We start from the raw sequence: 9,372 nt of genomic DNA on the forward strand, positions 1-9,372 counted from the left end.
CCTCGTCATGGAGATTCGGCAACTTCGCGAAGAGATGCACGACGAATTTAGATGTTTGAGAGCGCAGATTGACACGATGAAGTCGGAGATATCCGAGCTGACCGGCAGAGTCGTGAAGATCGAGCAGAGGGCTGACACTGTCGACGGGCGCCTGGTGGACATCGAGCAGAGGCTGGACGCTGCGGACCGGCAACAGGCGCAGGCCGGCCCGGGGCCCGGGTCGGAAACCGTCCAGCGGATGGAGAGGACCATAGCTGAGCTCAAACTGGAGCTCAACGAGCGGGACCAGGAGGCTCTAATCTCTGACCTCGAAATCGGTCACCTCCCGGAGGAGAAGGGGGAAACCGTCCTCCACAGTGTCCTCGCGCTCGCCAGCCGCTTCGGCGTGTCCATGGAGGGGCGCGACGTGGTGTTCGCGGAGCGAGTGGGCGCGCCACCGGGCGAGTCGGGCGGCGCCAGGCCGCGCCGCGTCGTGGTCCGCCTGGCGCGCCGCCAGCTGCGCGACGAGCTGCTGCAGGCGGCGCGCGTGCGGCGTGGCGTCGCGGCGGAGGGCGGGCGTCGGGTCTTCGTGAATGAGCGCCTGACGCGCTCCAACCGTCAGCTCTTCCACAGGGTGCGCGAGGAGTGCCGTCGCCTCCAGTGGAAGTACTCCTGGACGAGGAGGGGACGCATCTTCGCGCGCAGAGGTGACGGTTCCCAGGTCTTCCAGCTGCGTTCGATGGATGACATTGGTAGGGTGTTCGGCCTCGCGACACAATGACTAGCGGCTCTCTGCAATGTACAAATGGTGTTAATTAATTTTTGTCAAGAAACTTATAAAAATAATCAAATTCCTGTGTATCTGCTCACCTGTGTTATGAAGTGGGTGAATTGTATTTGTTTGTTAGGTAGTCAGAGCATTAACTCAATTGAACACAGCTGTTGGTTCTACAGTAACTGTATAATTTTATTATTGTTATTATTGCTGCCATTACATTGCTATCAATACATTGACATTGACTCTATTTTATTAATTCGCAATTACATTATGATCTTATCAATTTCTCACAAATCGAATTTATTACAATTTATTAATATGAATGCACTAATGATATCTTATGACATGTCTAATTTTCATTGCACCACTAACATTCTCCGGTTTTTATATAACTCGCATTTCTCACAGGCCTGGGGTTAGATAATTTATTGGTGGGTTTTTTTAATGCTGGGTCTTTGAGCACCAAGCATGAGGAGCTGATTGTGGCGGTGGATGACTTGTCTCCTGACATAATAGCCATTAATGAGACATGGCTGAGGACTGGCGAGGAGGACAGGGCACCTAAACTGGCCGGCTATAGACTGAGGCACGTCCCTAGACCAGATCACATAAGGGGTGGCCGGGGAGGTGGTGTAGGGTTCTACATACGGAAAGGTCTAAATGTAAAGGTGTGTCCCCATCCTTGCTCTGCAATATTGGTGGAGCAGATGTGGATCTCCGTGCGTCTACTCAGTAAGGTTATAGTCATCGGCACGGCCTATAGACCTCCTTGGCTTGATTATGATGTGTTCCTTGAGGCACTGACAGAATCTGTTGCTTGTTTCGCCGGGGCGGACGGGCTTATAGTTGCGGGAGACTTTAACATCAATCTGCTTGATACTACTAGTGGCAGAAGTAGAGATCTTGAGCAGTGTATACGTGGCCTAAACCTCAATCAGTTGATAACTGAGCCAACTCATTTTACAGATCACAGCAGCACACTAATAGACTTAATCTGTACGGATCTGCGGGCACACCGGGTTGTTGTAAGACACTCCCCTGACCTGGGTAGTCACGCATTACTTCTGGCCGAGTTCAAAATCAAAAAGGAGAAAGCGAGGCCCCTCTGGGTCACCTATAGGCCTTACAAGGATATTGTGTTGGAGCACCTTGAGCGGGACCTCAGTTTGATTGATTGGAGCAACCTCTTTCGTCTAAGTAATGTAAGTGAGCTTGTAACATCTTTTACCGGTTGTATCATTGGAATGATGGATCTCCATGCCCCTGTGAGGTCGCGCAAATTTAGGCACCCACCACATCCATGGATAACAGACACGATCAAAAAGATGATTCGTGTTAGGGATGCTTATAGCAAGCGATATAGGGTGCTGAAAACTGCTAGCCTCAGGGACAGTTACAAAACAATGAGACATCTGGTCCTGGGGGCGATTGAACGCGAGAAGTCTTGTTTCTTCAATGACCATGTCAACAGTAACCTGGGTAACCCAAAAAAACTTTGGAGGAACTTGAAACGCACAGTACTGCCAGATAATGGGAACCTACCTGATATACCCTCTATGTTTAACAATCCTGATCTTATTAATGCACATTTTCAAAAAGTGCCAGGTGAGGATAAAGTATCCATTTCTCAACTGACCTACTTTGAGTTTCATAGGCATAACAATGCAGCTACTTTTACTCTGCACACAGTCAGTGAGGAGATGGTTCTTAAGACCATCAGAGGAATGAAGTCGAATGCCCGGGGGCATGATGGCCTATCTTTGGACATGCTCCGGCTAACCTTACCCTACTCCCTTAAAGCCATAACTGCGATGGTCAACCAGTCTATACTAGATAGCACATTCCCTGAGAGTTGGAAAATATCGATTGTGAGACCTATTCCTAAAACAAGCCACCCTAACTCAGTAGAGGAACTACGGCCTATCAGCATCCTGCCATGTCTTTCTAAAATCCTTGAGAGGATAGTGTGCGACCAAGTCACTCGATACCTTGAGGATTGTGATATTCTTCCACACTGTCAGTCTGGGTTTCGGAAGGGTTATGGAACGGCCACTGCACTGGCAGACGTGGTTGACAACATACTGGCTGGACAGGATCGTGGCATGGTAACAATTGTGACATTGCTTGATTTCTCTCGGGCATTCGACTCAATCAATACATCTCTTCTCTCATCCAAACTAAAATACTATGGTTTTGATAGCAGATCCGTTAAATGGTTTCATAGTTATTTGACTCAGCGTAGTCAATATGTTGAGCTGAAACAGACGGATGGCACTCTGTTGCGTTCACAGCTGAGTGCAGTCTCTCGTGGTGTGCCCCAAGGTTCGATTTTGGGCCCAATTCTGTACATTTTGTACAGCGCTGACATTGTAAACAGCATAAAGAATTGTCAATATCACTTATATGCTGATGACTTGCAACTGTATCTACCGTTTGCCCCGGCCGACCAAGTGATTGCTGTCAATAAAATTAACCAAGACCTAAATAACATAAATACATGGTGCTTACTGAATTGTCTTACTCTTAATCCTAAAAAATCACAATTTATTGTAATGGGTACCCCCAAGAACATAGCCAGATTTAATGATAATACTTTAAATATTGTAGGTCAGCCTATTGTTAGGGTTGATAAAGTTAAAAATCTGGGATTGGCCATGGATTGCCATTTGAAATTTGAAAATCACATCATTGATTGTGCTAGAAGTAGTTTTTACCGTTTGAAACTTCTATACAAACTAAGACCATATTTAAGTGAGAAGATTCGAATTGCTCTTTGCGAATCACTGGTTCTCAGCAAGTTTAACTATTGCGATACTGTTTATGGTCCATGTATTTTCACAAAATCAGCTAAACTTATCCAAAGAGTGCAAAATGCCTGCGCTCGGTTTTGTTTCACAATTCCACCTCGTACACATGTTACGCCATTCCTCAATGCTGCAGCCATGTTAAAGATGGATGCGCGTAGGAAGCTTCATCTTGCTACTATGATGTTTGGTGTTCTGAGTAAAGCCAAGCCAAAGTACCTTTTCTTGAAGCTGGAGTGGGCACGTGAGCTCAGCCGATATCCCAGAAGAGAATGCACCCATATCTTTAACACCCCTAAACATCGTACTGCAGCTTTTAGAGGCTCCTTCAGGTTTGCTGCTTCTAAATGTTGGAATGACCTGCCACCGCCTCTGCGTGCCCTACAAGTAAAAAACACTTTTAAAAAAATACTTAAAAACCACCTCATTATTTCACAACAGGTCAAGGAAAAAATCCTACCTTAAATGTATGCACGACACGCCTGGGAGCAGGTCCACTTCCAGCTCCAGCTTCACCTAACTTTCTCCAGCACCTTGTGTGCAGTCCTCATCCACTTGGCTCCGTTTAGTTTCCTGACATGGGTTTATTTTATTTATTTATTTTTTGCTGTTGGTACTCAGTGTATTCTTCTGTCCTGGAATTGTAAATTTATGTTTTATCGTTGCTCAGTGTTAAATGTTAATGATATTGATAGTAATTTTTTTTTTACTAATTTCTTACCAATTTTCTTTAATTTATTTGTATAATAGTATTGCATTGCATTATTGTATGTTAGTAATCCGTAGTTGTTGCACGAAATTGGTTACAATGCTGGATGTTATTCACCTTCCCTTTCGTGTGATTGTAGTGCTGCGGATTGCTCTTAATTTGGTTTTATTATTTGGCACTGCTTTCTTGAAATATCCTTTAAATGTACCACATTTCATCAATTTACGTGGCAATTATTCTCACATCTCGTGCACATGTCGGTCGTTGACAGTAAGTGACAGTTCTTTCTTTTTTTTAATCTCTTTTTTTTTTTTTCTTTCCTCAATCACTTTTCTACCATTGATTTTAAATAACTTGAGGCCTTATGGTTATGGCCACATATCAATGGCAATAGATAAGTAAAGAATGGTGTTTTTTGATAATTTATTTGTATTTTTAATCTATTATTTTTTTTTTTAATGTGTTTTAATTATGTAATTAATAATTAAAATCTAAATTTATTGTAATTTATTATAATTTTAATTTATTATTATTGTAATTTATAATTAATGTGAAATGAATTTATTTTTATTAATTAATTTTTATGGTGCTTTCTTGTTTCTTTCTTTTTGTTTGTTTTCTCTTTTTCTTTTGCGCCCCCCTGCTGCGTTCTCCCTGCTGCCGGACTTGTGGACTCCTTTCTCCTCTTGCATCTCCGTCAGCAGGGGTACGCCGTGACAACAGAGGGCCCCCGCTGAAAATCAGTTTCAAGACAAGCCCTGGCGGTCTTGATGTACGCTGAGCGGGTGCCTTTTTGTCAGAGGGGCACAAGCAGTTAATTGTCCACTTGTTTATTTCTCTCTGTTTTAATCTATGTCTTACCTGCTTGTATACCTTTCTTGCAAATAAAAAGTTTTCTATTCTATTCTATTCTATTCTATTCTAGATATCAATTCCTGCGTAATATTGAAGATAGATACTTTTCCTACCAAGCAACATTAGTATGCAAAATATTGACGAGACACGTTATTATACATCTCAAGCAGTTCCATCAAAGCATTCTCCTAGCTCGCTCACCTCCGACACGAGTATGTCTCATATCGCCCACGCCGCAATCGGCGGATCACCTGTCGGCTTTGAGAAATTCATTTCATTTGAATTCCGTCGCGCGAAAGCGCGTGCATGAGCGCACGCGTCCCGACCTACTCGAGTGACTCGAAGATTGCTCACAGAGCAAATACATTGTATTGTTGACTGTGTCAATACGCATTTTATGGAGAAATTAATAAAACTTTACCTAATCTGATGCCTGAGATATTAAAAAGATAATAATTACTTAGCTTAAGACTTCGAACCACACTACCCGGCACAAGTAGGTACCCAACCACACTACCCGCGTCCACCGACTATATTATAGTACAGTCGACAGCACGTCAACGTAAACATTGTGGTATCTTACGTAGTTGAGATAAGAGCGACTTTGCAACGAAAATGCATAGTCTGATGTGCTGTCGTATGTACAAGCAAATGCAAGAAACACCGCAGCCCTCCCACCATTTCCATGCAACACAGATGCAATACTTAACTAAGTATTGCTTAAGTTAGTTAGTGCCAACACCGCCGTGCAAAAAACGTCGCCGCGTTTCACCGCTCCACGCGGCATCCTCAGGAGTTGATTTTGTCGCCTCGGCTGCGTTCCGACAACTGACGGAAATCTTAAGCTAAGTAATCTTATCTTTTTAATATCAAATTAGGGATTTCCGTAAAGTAACGCCTGATACTATAATGATGCCTGAGACTTTAATAAATACTGATTTTAAAATAATAAATATTGTTACTTACATTTAGTAAAAATTGTAATTGTTACTGACAAAATAACTACATTTAAATTCACTTCTCAGTAGGTACACGGAGATGTTATTTAGAAGCGGTAGTAGGACTATCTATTTTTGGAGCGTGTACCTATGTACCTAAGTGGTCTGGGCCTACCAATATATTCGAATATGAAAAAATGTAAACCGCGTAAGATAGATGAAGGGGGTAAAACGGGATCCACGCGTACAAAGTCGCGGGCGGCCACTAGTATTCGAATAAAATACATAGATAAACCAAAACATCAACAGTACCTACAACATTTGCTTCCTAAGAGGTCCTTAACTAGCAGTCTCTCGGGAAAATAAGTTACGTTGACATGCTCTGAAGAAGTAGTAGGGGAGCAAGGGGCTTGTTGTAACAGTTTTCATTAAAACTAATATATCTTGAGATCTATTGATTAAATGACTACTAAATAAAGATGGATGGATGCTGTAACTCTTCCTGTACCAAATCAAGTCAAAATAATACCATAAATATTGGTCATTATTTTACAATCAATTATTTTCTAGAAGAAGTGCGGTGTTACAACTTACCTCGTGCTTGGGGCAAGTTGTAACATCTACCGGGGCAAGTAGTAACGCCAAAAAAACGACAATAATACCTTTAATCATTTATTTTTTCCTTGTTTTTTAATAAAATTCACATCTTTTAAAAGTAAGTATTATATAATTCTTATCAAAAATCAACGTAAATACACTTTTTTAGTAAGCAGCACCTAAAAATTAAGTAATTAGCAGTCTTATTTAGTTAAATACTACTTATAATTATATTGGCACTTTTAAATCAGTGATTAAATTATTTATATCTAAGGTATGCTTCGTAATTATTAATTGTAACATGTTACAACAAGCCCCCGCATTTTGTTACAACTAACCCCATGGTATGATTTTTAACATTTATCAAGATAACTATTTAAACAATTTAGCAATCATAAAAACTGTTACACATTATCAGAGATAGATAAATTTGAATGGAAGTAAGATATAGAACATTTGAAATTAGTCAGTAATAATAACGCAAACCGAAATTTTACGACAGTACAATTTTATATTAGCTGACAAAAATGAAGCACGTGACTGCACACTTCTGCTCATTGCGCCGGCCGGCGGGACACTAGCTTGGCAACATGATACGGCGCGGTTTATAGGTTAAATCGAGTCAAAGACATACGTCAATTGCGTTTAAGATCCTAGTGAAAAGAGCCTGTTACTACTTACCCCTGTTACAACAAGCCCCTCGCTCCCCTACAATTTAAAATTAAATTACTGACCCGTATCTAAATTCAATTAAAGTTATAGGAAGTAATTTCTTAAACAACAAATAATTTAATTAAAATCAAAGCATGATGCTCTTCAAGAAATCCGTGTACCATTTACTATGGCAAAAAATATTAAGTTACATCTATTTCAATTGGAACGGTTAGACGGCCAGTAGAATTATGAACTTTAGGTTTATTATTTCCATTATGGGAGTGGGTAGTCAATGCGAAAAATCGCTCAACGGTTGGAATGTGCAGGTGTCAAAATGTCCATAGGGACCGGCTGTTAGTGTGGCAAAAAGTATGAACGTCAAAAAGTCCCAGTGTCAAAATGTACATTATCACCATGGTTACAATGGTTTAGTGACAAATGGTACACATCACAAAATACAAGTACAACAAAAGGTGTGATAGATAAAATGATCAACTGATATATGGTGCTCATGATTAAATTAATAAAATTAAATGTCAAAATGTTCAATGTTCTTGTAGTCCAGTCAATAAAGAGTTTTTTGGATATTTTTACCTTGATGCATTTAAACACGTGTTCACGTTAGCTATTATACAATAAGACGCTTGTTTGAATAAACCAGAAGACATTTTAACTTCAGATCATTTTAACCATTGAAAGAAAGAAAGAAAGAAAAAACATTTGCTCATTTCGACGTTTATACTTTTTGCCACACTAACAGCCGGTCCGTATGGACATTTTGACACCTGCACATTCCAACCGTTGAGCGATTTTTCGCATTGACTACCCACTCTCAGAATGATCTCAAACTAAGCCAACATAGTAAGTAGGTTAATCAATATTTGTATAATTTTCATTAACAAGTTAAAGTTCAATTAGCCGTCTGAAACATTAATAAAATCTCAATGGACGCTTAATATTCTTTTATGAAGCCAGCTGTATCAACACAGCTTCAATCACAAAATCCTAAGATGAAAACACGGTATCCGAGCTGAATAGAAATAAAGATATAACGGTCGGGGCTCATTCTCAAACAATCCAGTATAAAAGCCGGAGTATGGAATCCGAGAACAAAGCTGTACAGGTTGCCTAGGTTGTAAATGAGTGTCCGTTATAACAGCCGATACGACTTTAAATATTGACGTTATTTATAGTTTCCAAAAGACATAATTTGTCATACAATTTAAGATTTAAAATCTTTTTTTAATCAGCATCAGCCATCAAGAGCCATACCTACCTATTGGTGATATTTTTTGAATGAATCTAATATAAAATAACTCTAGCCGTCGATCTTACTCGTACTTAGCTACGTTAAAACCCTATACTATGCTGCTTATAAAAACTAATAACATGTAGGTAGGTATAGTAGGTACCTAAGTAAATTACGTTATCCACACGATAAAAGAAGAAGGAATAAATACTCGTTTGTGTCGTCACTGAATAAGCGCATTGTAAATAAAATCAAATCATATATGTACTTAGAGCGAACATAGAGCTTTAGCAACACTATGAAAAATATGCATTGTATGAAGTCTTTGCTGTACCTATTTGTACAAAAAAAATCGTCTATCGGCGTACCATGGACACAGTGCGAGAAACTCGATACAGTACGTGCAGTTGGCAAATGCCGGGACCGCGGCGATATAGCCGTCTCTTTCTTATGCGGAATTGCTTCTGCCATTTCGAATTCTACAACACTTCCAACTTTTCCGAAGTGGGATATAAAATTATAACCTTTGATAGGTAGTGGGAACTCGGAAGGTCGACCTAGGATGAGATTGCGAAAGAAATCTGAACATTTTAAGCTTCAATATTTGGAATTATATCTGAAGTTATAAAAATATACATGCCTATTTAGTTATCCATCTACTTTAGTACAGTTATTTAATTTTTAGCGTTAAGAGTTGCATCTCAAACTAATTTGAAAATTATAAGCTAACTAAGCTCAGTTGGAAGAGCAGTCGCCCGGCAAGCGGTCGTGGGTTCAATTCCCCGCCTTAGGCAGTTCAATTTTTTCAA

General features: G+C 40.3%; 1 long non-coding RNA gene across 2 annotated transcripts; it reads right to left on the bottom strand.

Moving 5' to 3' along the window:
• Positions 1-535: 535 nt before the first annotated feature.
• LOC135079194 (uncharacterized) lies at positions 536-5,193 on the bottom strand. 2 transcript variants are annotated; one of them, XR_010258756.1, is made up of 4 exons: positions 4,283-5,193; positions 4,022-4,196; positions 3,781-3,942; positions 536-771 (listed from the first exon to the last, which is right to left on the bottom strand). It is a non-coding gene; the product is annotated as an uncharacterized LOC135079194 (long non-coding RNA). The 2 variants fall into 2 exon arrangements; XR_010258755.1 differs by lacking the exon at positions 536-771 and having other exon boundaries at positions 922-3,942.
• Between the last annotated feature and the right edge of the window lie 4,179 nt (positions 5,194-9,372).

The sequence above is a fragment of the Ostrinia nubilalis genome, chromosome 16, assembly GCF_963855985.1.
Source record: "Ostrinia nubilalis chromosome 16, ilOstNubi1.1, whole genome shotgun sequence".
Classification (NCBI taxonomy): Eukaryota; Metazoa; Arthropoda; class Insecta; order Lepidoptera; family Crambidae; genus Ostrinia; species Ostrinia nubilalis.